This window comes from Ornithorhynchus anatinus, chromosome 19, assembly GCF_004115215.2.
Source record: "Ornithorhynchus anatinus isolate Pmale09 chromosome 19, mOrnAna1.pri.v4, whole genome shotgun sequence".
In the NCBI taxonomy this organism is placed as follows: Eukaryota; Metazoa; Chordata; class Mammalia; order Monotremata; family Ornithorhynchidae; genus Ornithorhynchus; species Ornithorhynchus anatinus.
Genome location: NC_041746.1, coordinates 33,686,284 through 33,707,077, shown reverse-complemented (window position 1 = coordinate 33,707,077; position 20,794 = coordinate 33,686,284). Strand labels below are relative to the sequence as shown.

General features: G+C 48.5%; 1 protein-coding gene and 1 long non-coding RNA gene across 3 annotated transcripts in view; one reads left to right on the top strand and one right to left on the bottom strand.

Annotated features, from left to right (window-relative positions):
* The window catches only part of PRDM1 (PR/SET domain 1), a 112,428-nt gene extending 109,037 nt beyond the window's left edge, over positions 1 to 3,391 (bottom strand). The window contains exon 1 of the mRNA XM_029047706.2: positions 3,354 to 3,391. The gene's annotated coding sequence lies outside the window, so the exon portion shown is untranslated. The remainder of the gene's footprint in view (positions 1 to 3,353) is intronic.
* A 13,346-nt stretch (positions 3,392 to 16,737) lies between these two features.
* Positions 16,738 to 20,794, top strand: part of LOC114805753 — a 186,128-nt gene continuing 182,071 nt past the window's right edge. For both annotated transcript variants that reach the window (XR_003753775.2, XR_003753774.1), the window contains exons 1-2: positions 16,738 to 16,796; positions 17,360 to 17,441. This is a non-coding gene — a long non-coding RNA (uncharacterized LOC114805753). The remainder of the gene's footprint in view (positions 16,797 to 17,359; positions 17,442 to 20,794) is intronic.

The following is a 20,794-nucleotide window of genomic DNA, read 5'->3' as shown; positions in this document are numbered from 1 at the left end:
GGTATTTATTAAGCACTATGTGTCAAGCACTGGTCTAAGTGCTGAGGTAGATTCAAGTTAATCAGTTGATACAGTTAAGTCTGTGTAAACCAAAGAACCCCCCTTAAAATTAGGTTAATTATTTTGGAAACAGATCATATATGCAAGGATTTCAATGTAATTATTTTTTACTGAACACCCTCAGATAGCAGTACACCATAGTAAGCCCGAACTCAGAAGCCCAGGCATGATCCCTGCCCACAAGGAGCGCACACTTTAAGGGAGGGGCAGACTGACGTAGAAATATTGTGCCACCTAATTATAGACCACAGTTTTCAAGTAATGAGCAAAACTGATCCCATAAACCCCTGGCGGCACTAAGGGATGGGGTAATTCGAGTTCTTTTACACACACTGCCTGCTGCTTCTCCTAGAAAATATAAACGGTATTCTTAAAAATAACCTGTTGCCTGGGGCGTCTTCATTGTTTTAGTTTCTCCTTCTTTGAAGCTTGGTATTTGTTCAATGGCTCTCCTAATTGTGGGTTTTAGCGATTCCAGAAAGACAAGAAATCCCTGGGTAGAAGATATATTTCAGTTTCTTTCTCTCCCCAGGATGTCATTTTGCACCCCCTCCCCACCCCACCTCGAAGTTTTATGGGAAATCCGTGCAGTTCCTACTGAGAGAGGGAAAACCGTGCACTTTGGCCACGACTGCTGCCAAGAGAGTTGGGGTTCCCGAGCCCGGGGCTAGTCTTCGTTTGGGGGACACTGACTGCAGGACTCGACCCACTGAAAGTGAGAGCAGGGCAGATGTTGAAAGCCCAGTGCTTTGGGCAGAAAGCAGGCTCTCTACCCAGCCAGCCTCCTTGGGTCCTGTCAACCCAACCTGTTACCCCACTTGTTGCGGGGAAGGGAAGGGATGGAGAGGGAAGGGGAAGGGAGGAAGAAAGGAAGAGTGGAAGAAAGGAATGAAACAGAGTGGCTTAGTGGAAAGAGCAAGGGCTTGGGAGTCAGAGGATGGGGGTTCTAATCCCAAACTGCCACTTGTCTGCTGTGTGACCTTGGGCAAACCACTTCACTTCTCTGTGCCTCAGTTACCACATCTGTAAAATGGGGATTAAAACTGTGAGCCACACATGGGACAACCTGATTACCTTGTTTGTATCCCAGTGCTTAGAATGGTGCTTGACACATAGTAAGTGCTTAACGAATACAATAATAATAATAATAATAATAGGAGGAAGAGAAGAAGGAAGGAAGAGAAGTGGAAAGGGAAAGGAAGGAAGAGAGGTGGGAGGAGAGAGGGGAAAAAGGAAGCAGGGTCTGGGGGAGAAAGGAGGGAAGGGCTGAGGGAGGAAAGGGAATAAGGAAGGGATGGAAGAATGAAGGAAGGGGGTTGGGGGAGAGGCCGGCACCTGATCCACCGGTTTGAACACTAGTGGCAAGAGCATGGGCTTGGGAATCAGAGGTTGTGGGCTCTAATCTGGGCTCAGGCACTTGTCTGTTGTGTGATCTTGGGCAAGTTATTTAACTTCTCTGTGCCTCAGTTACCTCATCTGCAAAATGGGGATTGAGACTGGGAGCCCCATGTGGGACAGGGATAGTGTCCAACCTGATTATCTTGTATCTACCCCAACGCTTAGAACACTGCTTGGCACATAGTAAGCACTTAACAAATACCATAATTATTATTACTGTTCCCTTGCAGGAAGAAAACTCAGAACTTGCATGCTTATGGTGACACTGTTTGGTGGACTAGAGAAAGAGAGCGGGGAAGCCCTGGAGCACGCACGGTCCTTGCTTTTCGCAGGGAGACCGCGAGCCTGCTCAGGTGCCAGGTGTGCTCAGGTGCGCTCAGGTGGCCCCCGCGCCAGCGAAGCCCCGCCCCCACAACCGATTGGGCCATCGAGCCATTAGACAACTGACACAAGTCGCACTTCCATTCGAATCCTCCTTTCTCTTCTCCGGCCGCCCTTTCCCTGCACTTGCCCCCAAGGCCCCAAAACCCAATAATAATAATAATAATGATGATGGTATTTGTTAAGCGCTTACTATATGCCAAGCACTGTTCTAAGCGCTGAACAGTGCTTCGGGCACTTCTCCCGGGATCCGCTACGATCAAGCGCGGCTTAGTGAAAAAAGCACGGGCTTGGGAGTCAGAGGTCGTGAGTTCTAATCCCGTTCTGCCATTTATCAACTGTGTGACCTTGGGCAAGTCACTTCACTTCTCTGTGCCTCAATTACCTCATCTGTAAAATGGGGATTAAGTCTGTGAGCCTTACGTGGGACAACCTGATTACCTTGTATCTACCCCAGTGCTTAGAACAGTGCTTGGCACATAGTAAGCGCTGAACGAATACCAACATTATTATTTTTATCTGCCAACTTTTGCTCCTGGAAGCGGAGGGGAAACGAAGAGACAGCGGGCCGGGGAGGGCCAGGAGTGTCCTTGAGTTTCTCTGTGCACCGGGCACTTTTCCTTCCCTTCTCACCGAAATCCTAAAAGGCTGCTCTAACGGTCCCTCCCAATTAATCGGTCATTCCACTCCTCCCCCCAACCCAAACCAAGGAAGTACTTTTTTGGGGTGGGGGTGGGGAGGAGATGCCCATCTTTATTAGCTCATCAAGACACCCATCCCTCGGGAGAAAGGCTTCCAGCTCCCCTCTGACCTACACTGCCATCGGTCCCCTCGCCCGCCGCCGCCCGATTTCTATGTGACCTCGTCGTCCGCTGCAGCCCCAAGAGTCTCAGCGCTAACGAGGCGAGGTCTCATTCATTCATTCATTCAAACGTATTTATTGAGCGCTTACTGCGTGCAGAGCACTGTACTAAGCGCTTGGGAAAGTACAATAGAGCAGTTCGGGGGCGGATGAGGAGGAGGGGAACGGCCTGTCCCGCCGCCAACCCCTGGCCCACGTCCTAGCCCTGGCCTGGAACGCCCTCCCTCGTCAAATCCGCCAAAACAATCACTCTTTCCCCCTCTTCAAAGCCCTACTGAAGGCGCTCCTCCTCCAAGCGGTCTTCCCAGACTAAGCCCCCTTTTCCTCAGCTCCCCCTCCCCTTCCCATCGCCCCGACTCGCTCCCTTTGCTCTCGCCCCTCCCCGCCACAGCACTTATGTATATATGTATACCACTATAATTCTACATATTTATACTGATGCCTGTTCACTTGTTTTGATGTCTGTCTCCCCCCCCTAGAATGTAAGCCCGTTGTGGGCAGGATTTGCCTCTCTTTTTGCTGTATTGTGCTTTCCCAAGCGCTTAGTACAGTGTTCTGCGCACAGCACGCGCTCAGTAAATACGACTGGATGAACGAGGGGGTGGTGTTAGATCCCAGGCCCTTTGCGACCGCGCGAGGTGACTCGATTTACCTTGGTCCGGTGGCTTTCCCCAGTGTGTTCAGCCGGATGATCTGCATCAAGACAAACGAGAAAGAGCAGGTTTTAAAGGGTGGTAGGAAGAGGGGGTCCCGCGGGCGGGCACCCCTCTGCGGGCACTGCCCACCGCCGCCCTCGGGCTGCCGGGGAGGGTCAGCCGCTCTCCCCCTTCCCTCCTCCCCCCACCCCCAGCATCGGCCCCCGGGCTAGAGAGACCCCAGATCGCTCAAGTCCCTTTCCCGCACCCTCCCCTTCTTCTCGCCTGAACGGCCAACTGTCCGAGGCTACCGCCGATGCCGGGCCGACTTTACCGGGGGCCAGAGAAACCGTCAACATCGCCACGTTATTTGCAGATTGAGCAATGGCAGTTCCGCAAACACAACCCAGTGCGTTAACCCTGTCCGCGACGGCTGCCTGGAGTGTGTGTGTGTGTGTGTGTGTGTGTTGGGGTGGACAGACACCTAGAGCAAAGGGAGGTAGACCCCCATTCTCTCAAGGGACAGCCTCTCTCCCCCCTTCTCCTTTTCTTCCCCACCCTTAGTACTTTTAGTTCATTCATTCAATCATATTTATCGAGCGCTTACTATGCGTAGGGCACTGTACTAAGCGCTTGGAAAGTACAATATAGCAATAAAGAGAGCCAATTTCTGCCCACAAAGGGCTCACAGTCTGGGGGGGGAGACAGACATCAAAACAAGTAAACAGGCACCAATATAAATAAAATTACAGTAGTATACATATATACATAAGTGCTGTGGGGGGAGGTAGAGGGGGAAGAGCAAAGGGAGTGAGTCTTGGTGACAGGGAAGGGAGTGGGAGCTGAGGAAAAGTGGGGCTTAGTCTGGGAAGGCCTCTTGGAGGAGGTGTACCTTCAGCAGGGCTTTGAAGGGGGAGAATGATTGTCCAGTGCTCTACACAAGGTAGGAACACAGCAAATACTGATCCTTTGAGGTGATGTTGACAAGCAAAAGATACTCTCAAAGATCCTGTAAGTGAGAAATCGACTTTTACTAGATACTTGAATCAGTTATTGGCATGCTAACTCGCACTAAACCAGGTGGGAGTTTCCTCTAAATTCTCACCCTAATTAGGCACCCTAATTCACACTAGACCAGAGGGAAGCTGTTAATGAGTTTTTGGTTAGCTTGAAGAGTTCATCTTTATGCATGGAAAACTAGATTTTACCTCCCTAAATCAGATAAAGTGTTAGATGCCACCTAAATTTGTTACTAATCTTAATTTTTCAAAATCAGTTGAACTCCAGGCCATAGTGAGTCCACCCACCTCATCTGCTGGAGGGAAGAGTGAGGATTTGAGTGAATTGTTCTGGAGTTATTTTTTAGAGAAGAATGAGAAGAAGGAAATAGGTAGGACACGGGTATTCTGGGCAAGATGAAAGAAAGGTTTGGGAGTCCAGACTGCACCGATGATGTGACCCTTAACCTTCTAGAAGTTGCTTGATTAGTCAATCAATCAGTGGTAATTATTGAGCACTTACTGTGTGCCAGGGTCTGTACTAAATGCTTGGGAATACTGTATTCTATTGGATTGTAAAAGGCCAGTTCCCCCTGCCACCAGGCCCTATTGAGAAGGGGGAGAAGATGCTCAGCATCCCTGACCTTTTACAAATATTTTCGTGTTGATAATTTGGAGGAATAGTTTTGTTAAAATCGGAGACTTAGAGACCCAACCAGCTGGTGGGGACTGATGGGCAGTGGCTTTTGAATGAGGAAATAGAGGAAAGTGAAAATATAGACCTTGAGTTGGAGGATTATGTTGTCCCTTTAGTGTGAAGTTTGAATGAAGTCACCCCGCTCTTTGCTTAATACATTGAAGGGTGCCGCAACAAGGACTCGGGGTCCTATTTAGTGGCTGCTTGGAGCGGAGTCGCCTAATTTGTCCCTCTCTACAATATGGGGCAGACACGGACAGAGACTGGCCCTTGGCTCCTCTGGACTGAAATTGAAATGATGCGTTGAAGTTTCGTTGTTAGAAAGATTCTCGGCACGCTGAGAAACCCCCGATTTCTACCCCCGGGGCTTTCCCGACGTCAGAGCGAAAGCTTCCTCCCTCCCTGTCCGCTGGGCCCGGGGCTCGGGGTCCGGGGCTAAACCGGGTAGGAAAGCTGAGATGCCCTCCGACAGACGACCCCGCGAACTCTTCCCCCCGAAGACCCCGGGCAGCCACGGGACACAGAGGCTCCAGGATCCTCCCCCTCCTCCCCAAGACCCTGTCCTCAATCCCGGCCCCTGACAAGCCCCCGGTGGGGAAAGGGTCCGCTCCCCATCTCGGAAAACCGCTACATGACGGACCCTCCAAATCCGGCGGGAATCACCGCCCCCTCCCCCGATCTCCGTCCCCTCTCTTCGACTTTCTTTTGCTTTTGTAGTTTGTGCTCCGGGCGGCCCCTGTCTTCGGAGCCTTCCCGCCCAGCCCCCGCCCCTACCAGTAATAATAATAATTGTGGCATTTGTTCAGCTCTTACGATGTGGGCCAGAGACTGTGTCCGACCTGATCATCCGACCTGAGAAGCAGCGTGGCTTAGTGGAAAGAGCACGGGGTTGGGAGTCAGAGGATGTGGGTTCTAATCCCTGCCCCGCCACTTGTCTATTGTGTGACCTTGGGCAAGCCACTTAACTTCTCTGTGCCTCAGTTACTTCACCTATAATATGGGGATTAAGACCTTGAGCCCCATTTGGAACAACCTGATTACCTTGTATCTATTCCATCTACCCCAGAACAATGCTTGACACATAGTAAACGCTTAACAAATAGCATAATAATTATTATTATCTGGCGGATAGGGTTTAGCACAATGCTTGCCACATAAGCAGGTCAGACGCAGTTCCACTCCCACATAAGGTAGGGGGAGTCCAATCCTGGCCTGAACCCCTGCGCTGTGCCCAACCGGCTTTTGCTCGGAAAGCTAAAGGGAGCTCCAACTTTCTCGGACTGTGAGCCCCCCAAGCATCCTGAAGTACCCAGGAATCTCCATGAGGCCGGCACAGCGAGCCTGGAAAAGCTGGAAAAGCTGCTTTTTCCAGCTGTGCCCGGGGTCAGATCCCAGTGTTAATTTATTCATTCAATCGTATTTATTGAGGGCTTATTGTGTGCAGAGCACTGTACTAAACGCTGGGGAGAGGACAGTATAACAATAAACGCTGGAATAATAATAATGGTATTTGTTAAGCGCTTACTATGTGCAAAGCATTGTTCTAAGCTATGGGAGGATAAAAGGTGATCAGGTTGTCCCACGCAGGGCTCACAGTCTTAATGCCCATTTGACAGTTGAGGTAACTGAGGCACAGAGAAGTTAAGTGACTTGACCAAAGTCACCCAGCTGACAAGCTGCGGAGCCGGGATTTAAACCCATGACCTCTGACTCCCCAGCCCGTGCTGTTTCCACTGAGCCATGCTGCTTCTCTAAAGCTGGAAACGCTGCTCTTTCCAGGTCTGCCCGGGTTCAGATCCCAGTGTCCATTTATTCATTCAAACGTAGTTATTGAGGGCTTACTATGTGCATAGCACTGTATTAAGTGCTTGGGAGAGGACAATGTAACAATAAACGCTGGAAACGCTGCTCTTTCCAGCTCTGCCCGGGGTCAGATTCCAGTGTTCATTTATTCATTCAAACGTATTTATTGAAGGCTTACTGTGTGCTTGGGAGAGGACAATATAACAATAAACAGACACATTCCCTGTCCACAGCGAATTTACAGGTGGCGATCTCGGGTCGGGCAGATTCTCCTTGGAGGCTCTCTGTTCCCTCGGCCTCCCCAGGGTATCGTTTCACCTCCCACCCGAGGAAGCGCGGTCCCAGGAGGTTGGGTAAAGAGGCTGGGATCCTGGGTCGGGATGGGGTTGATGGGGAAAAGAGCGAGCTCACAGGGCAGAAGGGAAGGGAGTGGGGGGCTGCCCTAGAGAGACCCCTCTCTTTCCCAGATTGGGTCAGGGTCCCGGGTTCCGACCAGGGGGCACAGAAGGGCGGGGGGGGGTGGAGGTCTCCTTCTTCCCCCGGCAGGACTTCCCACTCAGGCTGACCTGAAACTTTAGCCCTGGACCGTTCCTCACCTCCACCCACCCGCGGCGGAATCCTGCGGGGGCTCATTTTCGGTGGGGAGGACACCCGGGTGACACAATGGGGGTGGGTGCGGGTCCGGGCCAGGCTTTCTCCAAGTCCTAGATGAGTTCGGGAGCAGCAGAAGCCCAAGCTCAGAGAGTGGGGGTAATCCACCCGCCGCCACCCCCCCACGACCTACCCTCCTACCTGTCCCCTCGCCCCTCGCCCCACGCTTCTTGCCATTCGCCCTGCCCTCCCCCCCGCCCCCATCTCACTAAGGACATTTCCCGGAGGTCTGGACCCACCGCCCCTCTGAGGGGAACAGAGACACTGCAAAATCTCCCCGTGGAAGTCCCTCCCGCCACGCCCGCCAAGGGAACCACCAGGGACCACTCCCCACTCCATCCCCGCCCTCTATCCCCACCCCGAGCATTTCTAATGAACTCTTTTTGCATCGACGGTGCTTCAGTGCCCTTCCCTTCCCCTCCTCCCCCTCCTCCCCCTCCTCTCAATGCAGAGACAGGGGTCCCTGCCCCCGGGAGCGTCCTGCGGGCAGGCTGGCCTGGGTTCTTCTGGTCTCTGGGCCCCCTGCCCACTGTCCACCTCCCAGGTCCTGACGCTGAGTCGGTCAGGGGAGCCTGAGGTGGGGTGGGGAGAGGGGAGGCAGGGCAGGGAAAGGTGCGGGGAAGGGGTCGGGAGGGAGGGGGTCTATCCCAGCTATGAGAGCTCCGAGCTCCTGAATTTCCCCACTTGAAACCCATGCCCGAGTGGTGGGCGAGCTCCTCCCCCCCCACCCCGCGAATTCGGGGGACTGTTCACTCCCGACCCTTCCCGATAAATGAGATATACCTAAGTGCCAAAGGTAGTTGTGTGAATGTAAATGCTAAGGGCAGCTGTTAGATGGCCCAGATTCCTGAAGGTGGAGCTTGATGGGGGTAAGCTCCTTGGAGGAGATGGGGTTTCAGGAGGCTTTGAAGGTGGGAAGAGCTGGAGGCTGGCATTTAAAAAGGGAAGGAGTTCCAGGCAGGAGTAAGGAAGTGAGTAAGAGGTCAGGAGATGAGTGAGGCGAGAACTGCTTCCGATCAACAAATATCTAGGTTTGAGAGTTTTTTGGGAAAGGAGTCTTGGTTTTGCCCTGAAGATGCTTAGCTGTGGTATCAGGAACCTTCTGTGGGGTAATTTTGCCTTTGGTTTTGGTCACCTTATGGGAAGGTGGTCCATGAGATGGACTATTTCACTTTGTAGTCAACACATTGATTTAAGTGCCTACTGGATGTAAAGGATGGTACTAGGAGCTGGCAAAAAGCACTGTCCAGGACTGTACAGTCACCTGTACTGACCCCTCAACGCCTTCCCCCCTCCCCTCCCCCTCCCCTCCAACCCCCTTAGGGAAGAGCAGAAAGTGAAACCCGCCACCCCAGCTGAAACTCCCAGTATCGTCATGTGTGGGCAGGACATAATTGCCTGATTGGCCTTTGGCCAGCATAGTGACACAGCCATCTGCAAACATCTGCCCCATCTTTCATGTGGTCAGGGCCTGCATTTTAGGTCTTATCTGAAAGTGAACATCTTAAGAGATACAGGGAGACTTCACCTGATCAAGGACTTGGGGATCCAACCCAAGAAGAAAAGGGCCCCTGGTCAACTCCCCACTCTGTCTCTTGCAACCCTCCACCAGCCTTTGATAGTCTCCTATCTTTGTTGGCTTGGGATGATCATGCACTTTTTCAGCTAGACTCTACTCATTAGGTGAGTGGGGCGTACAGATCAAGGGGAAGCTGTGACTTCAGGGTCCTGCCAATTCCCCAGTTGACCTTTGGCATTTGTGGAGGTGGCAGTGAGAAGATGGGGGAGGGTACCATTCCTCTTTCCTGGGATTGGGATGAGGTTGGGTAATCTTAGACAATTAAAGCAAGTGGCTACTGGGTCAGATTCCTGGTCCCTTTACCAACTATTCTCCTCTGGCAATTGCAAAAGGATCCTTGGGATAATCAGGTGATAGTTGCCTTTGACATCCAGTCAATGACATTTATTGAGTACCTATTATTTGCCAAGTCTGTACAAAGCACTCGGGAGAGCACATATAGAATTAAAGACATGAGAAGCAAGAAGAGAAGCAAGTTGAGAAGCACTATGGACTAGTAGATTGACCACAGGCCTGGGAATCAGAAGGACCTGGGTTCTTAACCTGGCTCTGTCACTTGATCATTCATTCAATAGTATTTATTGAGCACTTACTATGTGCAGAGCACTGTACTAAGCGCTTGGAATGAACAAGTGGGCAACAGATAGAAACAGTCCCTGCCGTTTGACGGGCTTACAGTCTAATCAGGGGAGACGGACAGACAAGAACAATGGCAATAAATAGAGTCAAGGGGAAGAACATCTCGTAAAAACAATTGCAACTAAATAGAATCAAGGCAGTGTACAATTCATTAACAAAATAAATAGGGTAATGGAAATATATACAGTTGAGCGGACGAGTACAGTGCTGTGGGGATGGGAAGGGAGAGGTGGAGGAGCAGAGGGAAAGGGGGAAAAGAGGGTTTAGCTGCGGAGAGTGCGGAGAGGTGAAGGGGGGGGCGGTAGAGGGAGTAGAGGGAGAAGAGGAGCTCAGTCTGGGAAGGCCTTTTGGAGGAGGTGAGTTTTAAGTAGGGTTTTGAAGAGGGGAAGAGAATCAGTTTGGCGGAGGTGAGGAGGGAGGGCGTTCCAGGACCGTGGGAGGACGTGGCCCAGGGGTCGACGGCGGGATAGGCGAGACCGAGGGACGGTGAGGAGGTGGGCGGCAGAGGAGCGGAGCGTGTGGGGTGGGTGGTAGAAAGAGAGAAGGGAGGAGAGGTAGGAAGGGGCAAGGTGATGTAGAGCCTTGAAGCCTAGAGTGAGGAGTGTTTGTTTGGAGCGGAAGGTTGATAGGCAACCACTGGAGTTGTTTAAGAAGGGGAGTGACATGCCCAGATCGTTTCTGCAGGAAGATGAGCCGGGCAGCGGAGTGAAGAATAGACTGGAGCGGGGCGAGAGAGGAGGAAGGGAGGTCAGAGAGAAGGCTGACACAGTAGTCTGCTATGTGACCTTGGGTAAGTCATTTAACTTCTCTGTACTTCAGTTACCTCATCTGAAAAATGAGGATTAAGATTGTGAGCCCATGGGGGACAGGGATTGTGTTCAATTTGATCAGCTTGTATCTATTCCAGTGCTTAGTACAGTGCCTGGTGCATAGTAAGCACTTAAAAAATACCACAATTATTACTATTATTATTGTTATCATTATTGTTGTTATTTTTCCATCTGGACCTGTTCCAAGAAAGGTGAGCACCAAGGTTAGAGGAGGGTCTCAAAATCCACCTCCTCCCCAGGCCAGAAAGGCCTCCTTTCTCCAAGGTAGTATGTAAGAAAGGTAGTCCCAGTGGCTTCTCCCTTATCATTCAGTCGATCAAACATATTTATTGAGAGCTTACTGTGCACAGAACACTGTAATAAGCACTTGGGATAGTACAATATAACAAAATTAGTGGACATAATCCCTGCCTACCCCTTTGCTGAGAACAGATGAAACACATTTCCTCCACTCCAGAAAGCAACTATTGAGTCATTCAGTGACAGCCAGTGCTAAATGGGCGAGAGAAGGTATGAAGCAGCATGGATGTTGGGTCAAAAGGAATAGAAAAAAATCCTAGCACTAAACACCAACTGTCTTTATTCTATTATAGCACCTCCTTTTGCCCTGGAGATTAAGCTCCTCATCTTAATAATAATAATTGTGGTATTTGTTAAGCACTTACTCTGTACCAAGCACTGTACTAAGGACTGGGGTAGATACAAAGCCATCAGGTTAATGTTAATGTTGGTATTTGTTAAGCGCTTACTATGTGCCGAGCACTGTTCTAAGCACTGGGGTAGACATAGGGGAATCAGGTTGTCCCATGTGGGGCTCACAGTCTTAATCCCCATTTTACAGATGAGGGAACTGAGGCACAGAGAAGTTAAGTGACTTGCCCACAGTCACACAGCCGACAAGTGGCAGAGCTGGGATTCGAACTCATGAGCCCTGACTCCAAAGCCCACGCTCTTTCCACTGAGCCACGCTGCTTCCCCATATACATATGCAAGTACAGAATCTACTGAATATGCAACAGCTGCAATGGCTTCAGAGTGACATATTTTCCATGACAGGAGAATCATGAAGTCATCACTGCGGATAATGTGATCACCTGAAATGCATGGACAGTTCATTTAAAACAGCAGAGGGAAAGTTCTTTGGTACTTAGTACCATCTCGGAGTACAGCAGTATGTAGCAAACCTCCACCTCTTCAGAATCAACTTGCAGAGGAGTTAAAAAAGGTTCCATACTGCTAACATCCATTTCAAATCTGGAAATCCAGGTCACAGACACCAAATAGTTTTAATATGCTGTAAATGGAATGGATCAGGCCGATATCTTAGAACTTCTGGAGAAAAAACAAAACTAAAAACCCAACAATTCCACCCCCCCTTTTTTCCTTTTCATCCTCCCTTTCCTTAACTGAAAACAATCTCTTTCCTTTGAGGAGTTGCTGCAACAACTTCCTTAATTAAGCATATTGTTTTCAGTGAGTATCTTTTATTAGCGAAGAGTCAAGAGGCACCCACACTGACGTGGAATAAACTGGGAAAAAAAGTTTTTGATCTTAGGAGCTGAGTTGGTTTTCTTCTTTTTCTTCCCAAGTCTATAAAAACACTTCTAAGTAAAATTAACTTCCAAGTCCATAAAAACGTGATCTATCATTTCAATCACGACATTTATCACATCCTTTCTTCAGCTCTGGAAAGGGGAAGTCAAGGGAAAGGTGTGAAGATACACAGGGCTTTGAAGATGACTGCACTGGACTGGTGTTCGATCAACTTATTAAACGGAAATGAAAAGTGGTTAGTTCTTTAGTTTTTATCAACTCTTTGGGAGTGGAATCACATGTATCCTGTGTTCTTTAATTCCAATCAATCATTCAATCACATATATAGATTTCTTACTGTGTGCAGAGCATTGTGCTAGGTCCTTGGGAGAGTAAAATATAATCCTGAGAATCCTAAATTCTGCTGCCCACTATGAATATTATTGCTTTCCCAAAGGTTCTGAAGCAAGTACATCAATATCCAATACCAATGGAGGTAATGTAGTTAGAGCTTTGTTTCTATAATAACTCTGATGTCGTATTATATGTCACATTCATATAATTCACTTACTTCATTCTCATGCGGATCTGAATGAACACTCCTGTCTAAACAGTGCAAAAGGTTCTTTTGTTAGATCTAATACATCTGCACAGTCAATGTTACTTTGCCCAGTGGAGGGAATTTTAATTAAAAACACTGCAAACCTTAACCTTTATTAGAAAGCCTGTTAATCTGTCTCCAGTCCATATAAATTAAAACGCTTTGTTCTTCACTTCACTTTGTATGCTGCAAAAGAGGAGAGAGGTCAGATTTTAAGAAGGTGATTAATTGTGTTTTTGTGTTTATCTGTTTATCTGGGCAAAATTGGGTTTTTGTGAAATGTGTTCACTGATCATGTTTCTTTCAAAGTGTGTGTTATTGCCAGTGGTTTCTGTGCAGGTAAAATCAAATGGAGAATTCAGTAATTATCCAGTGACTGGGGGCAGTGAAGATGGCTAGTCAGAAAATCTAAATAGTAAATGTATCACCTGCTTTTCCTTCAGCAGCCCTAGTGGGTTTTTTACATGAATTTTCCAGGAAATTTTCTTTTATGGTATTTGTTAAGCACTTTCTATGGGCCAGGTACTGAACTAAGTTCTGGGGTAGAGACAAGCCAATCAGGTTGGACACAGTCCATGTCCCATAAGGGGCTCACAGTCTTAATACCCAGAGAAGCAGCGTGGCTCAGTGGAAAGAGCACGGGCTTTGGAGTCAGAGGTCATGGGTTTGAATCCAGGCTCTGACACTTGTCAGCTGTGTGACTGTGGGCAAGTCACTTAACTTCTCTGTGCCTCAGTTACCTCATCTGTAAAATGGGGATTAAGACTGTGAGCCCCACGTGGGACAACCTGATTCCCCTGTGTCTACCCCAGCACTTAAAACAGTGCTCTGCACATAGTAAGTGCTTAATAAATACCAACATTATTATTACTGAGAAGGGAACTGAGGCACAGAGAAGATGTGACTTGCCCAAGGTCTAATACACAGCAGACAAGTGTCAGAACCTGGATTAGAACCCAGGTCCTTCTTACTCTTAGGCCTGTGCTCTACCCACTAGACTTTGCTGCTTCTCTGTACTCTATACATTAGGCATCTACTACATAGTAGATGTTCAATCATCATCAACATCATTGGCAACTGAATGTAATGAGTGTAGAGTGCTCTACTGAGTACTTTCACAGTGCATTGTAGTGGGCATCTACTGGGTGCAGAGTGCTGTACTAGGTGCTTGATGGGTATAGAGCATTATGCAGGCTACCTCCTGATGCAGAACACTGTCCAGTTTGTACATCAAGTGTGATTGTTACTATTATCATTATGGTTTTTGTTAAGCACTTACCATGTGTCAAGCCCGGTTCAAAGCACTGGGGTAGATACAAGGGAAGCAGCATGGCCCAGGGGAAAGACCAGGGCCTGGGAGTCAGAAGATCTGGATTCTAATCCAGGCTCTGCCACTTTGCTGTGTGAGACCTTGGGCAAGTCGCTTAACTTCTCTGTGCATCAGTTACTTCATCTGTAAAATGGGGATTAAAACTGGGAGCCCCTTTTAGGACAGGTACTGTGTCCAACCTGATTATCATGCATTTAGTCCAACCTGATTATCTTGTATTTAGTCCAACCTGATTATTTTGTATTTACCCCAGCACAGTGTCTGGCATATAGTAAGAGTTTATTTAAAATAAATTAAAAAAACAAAAGTTAATCAGGTTTCACCCACTCCCTGTCCTATGTGGAGCTCACAGTCTAAGTTGGGGATCCCTGTTTAGTGGAATCCCAGAGATGCCCCAAAGTTGACATTTATGTTATTGCTTTAGGAGTCTCCCAGTCCCATCTGCCCAGGGACCCTTCTGTCTTAGGATCCTAGTTCTCCAGTAGGAAGGGGTGAGATATTCTTACACTTCCCTCTGCTGCTTCATGGACCATTTGTAATGGTATTAGTTGCAGCTGCACCTTCCCCGGTCCTGAGTTTAAGACTGATAGGTTTCTTGTTTAATAAGCCCTTGGAGATTTTGACAGTCAGACCCCTCCCAGGACTCCGGGGTCCCAGGAACAAAGCTTTTCTCTCCCAGCTGTCTCTGTCCTGGTTACAGCCTCTCTCAAGTTAATTCCGATATTAAACAAGGCCCGGCCCCTTGTTACCTCTTCACCATATGTCCTTGTTTTTGTGCAACCTGGGAAATGAAACTGTGCTCCTGAAAGAACTGACTCTCTTTCATGCTTTCTCTTTATCCCTGCATTTACCACGGCGAATATCATTTTTTTCTTTCAGAGACAGTGGGCGAAGGAGCCTTATTTGCTCAAGACACTTTGCTGTCTTTGATTGAGGCCACCAATTTGTTTTGTTAGCCAGATTCCAGTTAGTGATGGCCAACCCAGTCCTCTTGGAACTCCCTGGACTTCCCCACTCTCTTCACTCAATCAGTGAGTAGCACTGACTCTGTGCAGACATCACTGTAGAGAATAAGCATTTCCTAGAGGAAAGCACAGGTGTCAGGAGATCTGGGTTCTAATCCTGGTTCCGTCACTTAGTAATTGTAATTAGTGAGTGCCTACTGTGTGCAGAACACTGTACTAAGCGCTTGGGGGAATACAATGTAATAATAGATACAGTTCCTGTCCACAGCGAGCTTACAGTCTCGAGGAGACAGACATCAATTGCCAGCTGTGTGACCTTGAGCAAGTTTTTTAACGTCTCTGTGCCTGTAACATGAGGATACAATATCATTCTACCTCCTCTTTAGTCTGTGAACTCCATACAAGATACGTACTGTGTTTGACCTGATTTTCTTGTATTGACCCCAGTGCTTGGCACAGGGCTTGACACATAGTGTGTGCTGAACAAATATTATTGCTAATATTGTTATTATTATTATTATGTCTTGGTTGAGGTCAAGGCTAGTCAATGTCTGCACCAACTACAAGCACAAATGGAAATGTGTGGCTGGGTAGAGCATGGGACCTCCCCTGGAGATCTGAGAACTCAGTGTCATGACTCAACTTCCAGATTGGCCATCTTGTCCCTGTGATTCCTCGGCCCCTGGGGTACACCAGGGTGGTGCCAACAGCTGGTGGGCTCCTCTCGGTTTCCTGGGGCTGGGGAGCTGAAGGCAGCCCTGGCAGAGACAGACAGATATCTGTATGGTACCCTACCTTGGGAGAGGATCCCAGAAGCAAGAGAGTTTTAGGTATATAGTGCCATACCCTATTTTCTTCCTGCTACCTATAATTCATTTTTATGTCTGTCTCCCTAGCTACTCTATATATGCTTCTTGAGGGTAGGGATAGTGTCTACCAACTCCATCGTTGTGCTCTGTACATTTTAGGGACTTTGAATAATTCATTTTGATTGATTTAGATACCAGCTCCTTGTCCTCTGGAGGCTTGACTATCTCCCAGCTCTTTTACAGGCTTGAGGACCCCCAGGTGAAGCTGCATGACCTAGTGGATAGAGCACAGGCCTCGGAATCAGAAGGACCTGTATTCTAATTCCCCTCTACCACTTGTCTGCTGTGCGACCTTGGGCAAGTTACTTAACTTCTCTGTACCTCAGTTTCCTCATCTGTATAATGGGGATTAAGATGGTGAGCCTTCTGTGGTGAGCCCTCTGTGGAACAGGAATTACTGTCTCTTAATGGATATTCTTATAACTACCCCATTGTTTAGAATGGTGCCTGGCATAGATTAAGTGCTTGACAATTATTATTATTATTATTATTGTTTTTGTTAGCTGGAGCTGGGGCACTGAAACTGGGCACCCCGCCTGGAACAAGGACTGTGTCTAACTGGATTACATTGTATGTACACCACCATTTAGTACTGTGCTTGGCACATAGTAAGAATTTAGTAAGCATTATTATTACTTTCTGGGATTGGTGGTGGTGGGGTTGGGGGGGAGAGGGGAGGGGGTGTGACGGGAGGGACCTGCAGATAGTCAATGGGCCTTGCAGATAGTCAATGGGCCTTGCAAATTGCTGAGTAACCTTCTCACCTGGGGCAAATTAGGCCGGGTCCTCTCCAATTCCTGCTGTTCCTTATTTTCCCTTCAAAGTCCAGGTGTTAGCTGGAGCACTCAATCTCAGGACTGGGCTGTAGGGCACGTGCTGGGGTGGGGGTTTCAGGGCACGTGTCAGGTCCCTTTGCTTGTTGGGGCTGCGGCAGAGGTGGTCTTTGTGAGGGAGCATCTGGTGCTGTGAGTATCATTCCCGTTAGATAAAAGGCCCCAGGGATCCTCAACGTAGCCACGGGCCCTAAGGGCTAGAATGAAGCCTCCTGGGCTGGTTGCAAAAGGTGCGGGTGAGGGAGTAAGTCCCCTCCTCTCCACTCGCCCCCAACCCATGTTCTCATTCAGAAGACTCTCGGGGAACTTAAAGTTCCCTGCCAGTTGGGCTGTGAGCTAGCTGTGGGCAGAGATTGTCTCTCTTTACTGATGAATTGTACTTTCCAAGCGCTTAGTAAAGTACTCCGCACTCAGTAAGCGCTCAGTAAATACAAGTGAATGAATGAAGGTCAGGGGGAATCCTGCCGGAGGGAACCCATTATGGGCAGGGGACGTATTTGCTAATTCTTTTGTAGTTTACTGTCCCAAGCACTTAGAACAGTACTCTGCACGTAGTAAGCGCTCAGTAAATACCACTGTTGGACTGACTGAGGCCCGGGGATAAGTGGTTCCGGAGACCCGGCTGTAAAACCCTTGTATTAAGGCGATCCCCCACCCCTCTTCCCCCTTTAACGCGTTTCCCATTTTTGCTCTAGGGCATCACGGTCCAGTGAGAGCCAGCCGAGGGCCGCATTAGGATGAATGACTGCTTCCTTTCACGCAGCGGGCGATTTGCAGGTAAGGGTTTTCACGCTGTCAGAAGATAAGGGGGCCTCGGGGGGAAGGGGCTTCCTAGCCGGCCGCCGCCAAGGCCCCACCGTCTTGGTCCGTCAAAGCACGTGTTTGTTGACACTGTTCAGCTAGTTTGAAAACGTTTCACCTATTGTTTCCAGACGGACAGCTCCATAAGTGGATTCTCAGGTCACTGGGGATCAAATGTTAATCGCCCAGCCTCACCTGTGCTGTTTCAGGAAACTCTGCCTTCCCCATTGTGCTACTGCAAGGTGGTGAGGGTTGGGGGAGAAGGAAGAGGCTGGGGGCTCCTCTTTCAGTGACCTCAGCGTCCCCCGCCCCCACCCCGGAGATGGGGGTCTCCTTCATCTACCTGGATTTACATCCTTACTTCCAAGTGCCTGGTTCGTGTAAAGATTTAAGTATCATGACTCTAATGGGTTGTCTTAAAGATGTAACATTCTATAATGAACACTGATTTTAATTTGGAAACCGATGTACCAAGGGGGAAGCAGCATGACCTAGTAGATGTAACACAGGCCTGGAAGTCAGAAGGACCTGGATTCTATCCTGACTCTGCCACTTGTCTGCTTTGTGATCTTGGGCTAGTCACTTAACTTCTCTGTGCCTCAGTTACCTCATCTGTAAAATGGGGATTATGATTAAGAGACCCATATGGGGCAGGGACTACATCCAAACTGATTCTTGTATCTATTCCAGTGCTTAAAACCATGTTTGACACACAAAAACTTAACAAATACCATTATTATTATATATTTTTATTATTACCACCCCTGCCCAAAGTATTAAATACATGGAATAAGTAGCCAGTGAAGGTATGCTAAGATTTTTGGGGTGGGAGGGTGTGTGTGGGGGTGATGATCAGTAGTCCTGAGTGACATCACTTTTTTTATAACCTTGTTTATGTTCACTCTCTCTGTCTCCTGGGCCTTAATGTTGATCCACAGGTGGTATGGGGGGACCCCAAAAATGTGGGAAAAGCCAAGGCCCATACAGTCATTACAAACCTTATTCTGTTGGGTTTTTTCCTGCTTTCTCTGAAGCATGGTCCTGGCCCAAAAGCCATGTCAACCTGAAAAGTAGAAAGAGAACTGACTGGGGGTCTGGGGACCTGAGTTCTAATCCCAGCTCCTCCACTGGACTGCTGTGACACCTGGGGCAAGTCACTTTGCTTCTTTGGGGCTCAGTTTTCTTATTTGTAAAATGAGGATTCAAAACCTGTTCTCCCTCCTATGTGAGCCCCATGAGGGATAGGGACTGTGTCCAACAAGATTCTTTTATCTACCTCAGTACTTACTACAGTGCTTGGCACTAAGTATTTAACAAAATCCACAATTATTGCTACTACTCTGATGTCAATTGGCAATCCAGAGAGGGGTTGCACCATGACCAGGTCCCCTAGGTTTGCTCGTCACCATTGCACTCTGTATCCCCAAATAGACCCAGGGTGTGTGTCTGCCTGGATGCATTTCTTAGTTGTGTTGCATGAAGACATGACCCAGGACCTGGGGCAAGGTCTGTGCTCAGCAGCTGACTCCCCTTGTTCTGCTAGGATACAGAATTGTCTGAGGGTTTGTTTTACCATGTCCTTAAAATCATCCTCTGCCCTCCTTGCTGGAGAGGTAAACATTAAAATAAATTACGGTCAATCAATCGTATTTATTGAGCGCTTACTGTGTGCAGAACACTGTGCCAAGTGCTTGGGGAAGTATAATGTAACAGAGTTAGTAGACATGTTCCCTGCTCACAGTGAGCTTACAGTTAAAAGGGGGAAGCAATGTAATATAAGGATAATTGTGGTATTTAATGCTTACAAGGTGCGAAGCAGTGCACAAAGTGCTGGCGTAGATGTAAAATGATCAGTTGTCTCATGGGGCTCATATACTATCATATGTATATGTTATATGTATATGTTATATGTATATGTATATACATATACGTATATGTTATATGTATATGTTATATGTATATGCATATACATATATATATGTTATATGTATATGTATATACATATACGTATATGTATATGTTATATGTATATGCTCATATATCCGGGACGTCTCCACCTGGATGTCGGCCCACCACCTAAAACTCAACATGAGCAAGACTGAGCTCCTCATCTTCCCTCCCAAACCCGGTCCTCTCCCAGACTTCTCTATCACCGTGGATGGCACGACCATCCTTCCCATCCCCCAGGCCCGCAATCTCGGTGTCATCCTTGACTCGTCCCTCTCGTTCACCCCACACATCCTATCCGTTACCGAGACCTGCCGGTTTCACCTCTACAATATTGCCAAGATCCGCCCTTTCCTCTCCACCCAAACGGCTACCTTACTATTACGGGCTCTCGTTATACCCCGGCTAGACTACTGTGTCAGCCTTCTCTCTGACCTCCCTTCCTCCTCTCTCGCCCCGCTCCGGTCTATTCTTCACTCCGCTGCCCGGCTCATCTTCCTGCAGAAACGATCTGGGCCTGTCACTCCCCTTCTTAAACAACTCCAGTGGTTGCCTATCGACCTCCGCTCCAAACAAAAACTCCTCACTCTAGGCTTCAAGGCTCTCCATCACCTTGCCCCTTCCTACCTTTCCTCCCTTCTCTCTTTCTACCGCCCACCCCGCACGCTCCGCTCCTCTGCCGCCCACCTCCTCACCGTCCCTCGGTCTCGCCTATCCCGCCGTCGACCCCTGGGTCACGTCCTCCCGCGGTCCTGGAACACTCTCCCTCCTCACCTCCACCAAACTGATTCTCTTTCCCTCTTCAAAACCCTACTTAAAAATCACCTCCTCCAAGAGGCGTTCCCAGACTGAGCTCCTCTTCCCCCTCTACTCCCTCTGCCATCCCCGCTTTACCTCTCCGCAGCTAAAGCCTCATTTTCCCCTTTTCCCTCTGCTCCTCCACCTCTCCCTTCCCATCCCCACAGCACTGTACCCGTCCGCTCAAGTGTATATATTTTCGTTACCCTATTTATTTTGTTAATGAATTGTACATCGCCTTGATTCTATTTAGTCGCCATTGTTTTTACGAGATGTTCTTCCCCTTGACGCTGTTTATTGCCATTGTTCTTGTCTGTCCGTCTCCCCCGATTAGACTGTAAGCCCGTCAAACGGCAGGGACTGTCTCTATCTGTTGCCGACTTGTTCATCCCAAGCGCTTAGTACAGTGCTCTGCACATAGTAAGCGCTCAATAAATACTATTGAATGAATATACTAAGGGTATGTCCAGAAGTGCTTTAGAGTTACTGAATTTAGGGAAATTGGTCACTTTGGTTCCATACACACTCAGAGACTGGGTAGGTTGAAGGTAGGGGATAGGAGGCACATGGCTATCAGGAGTCTG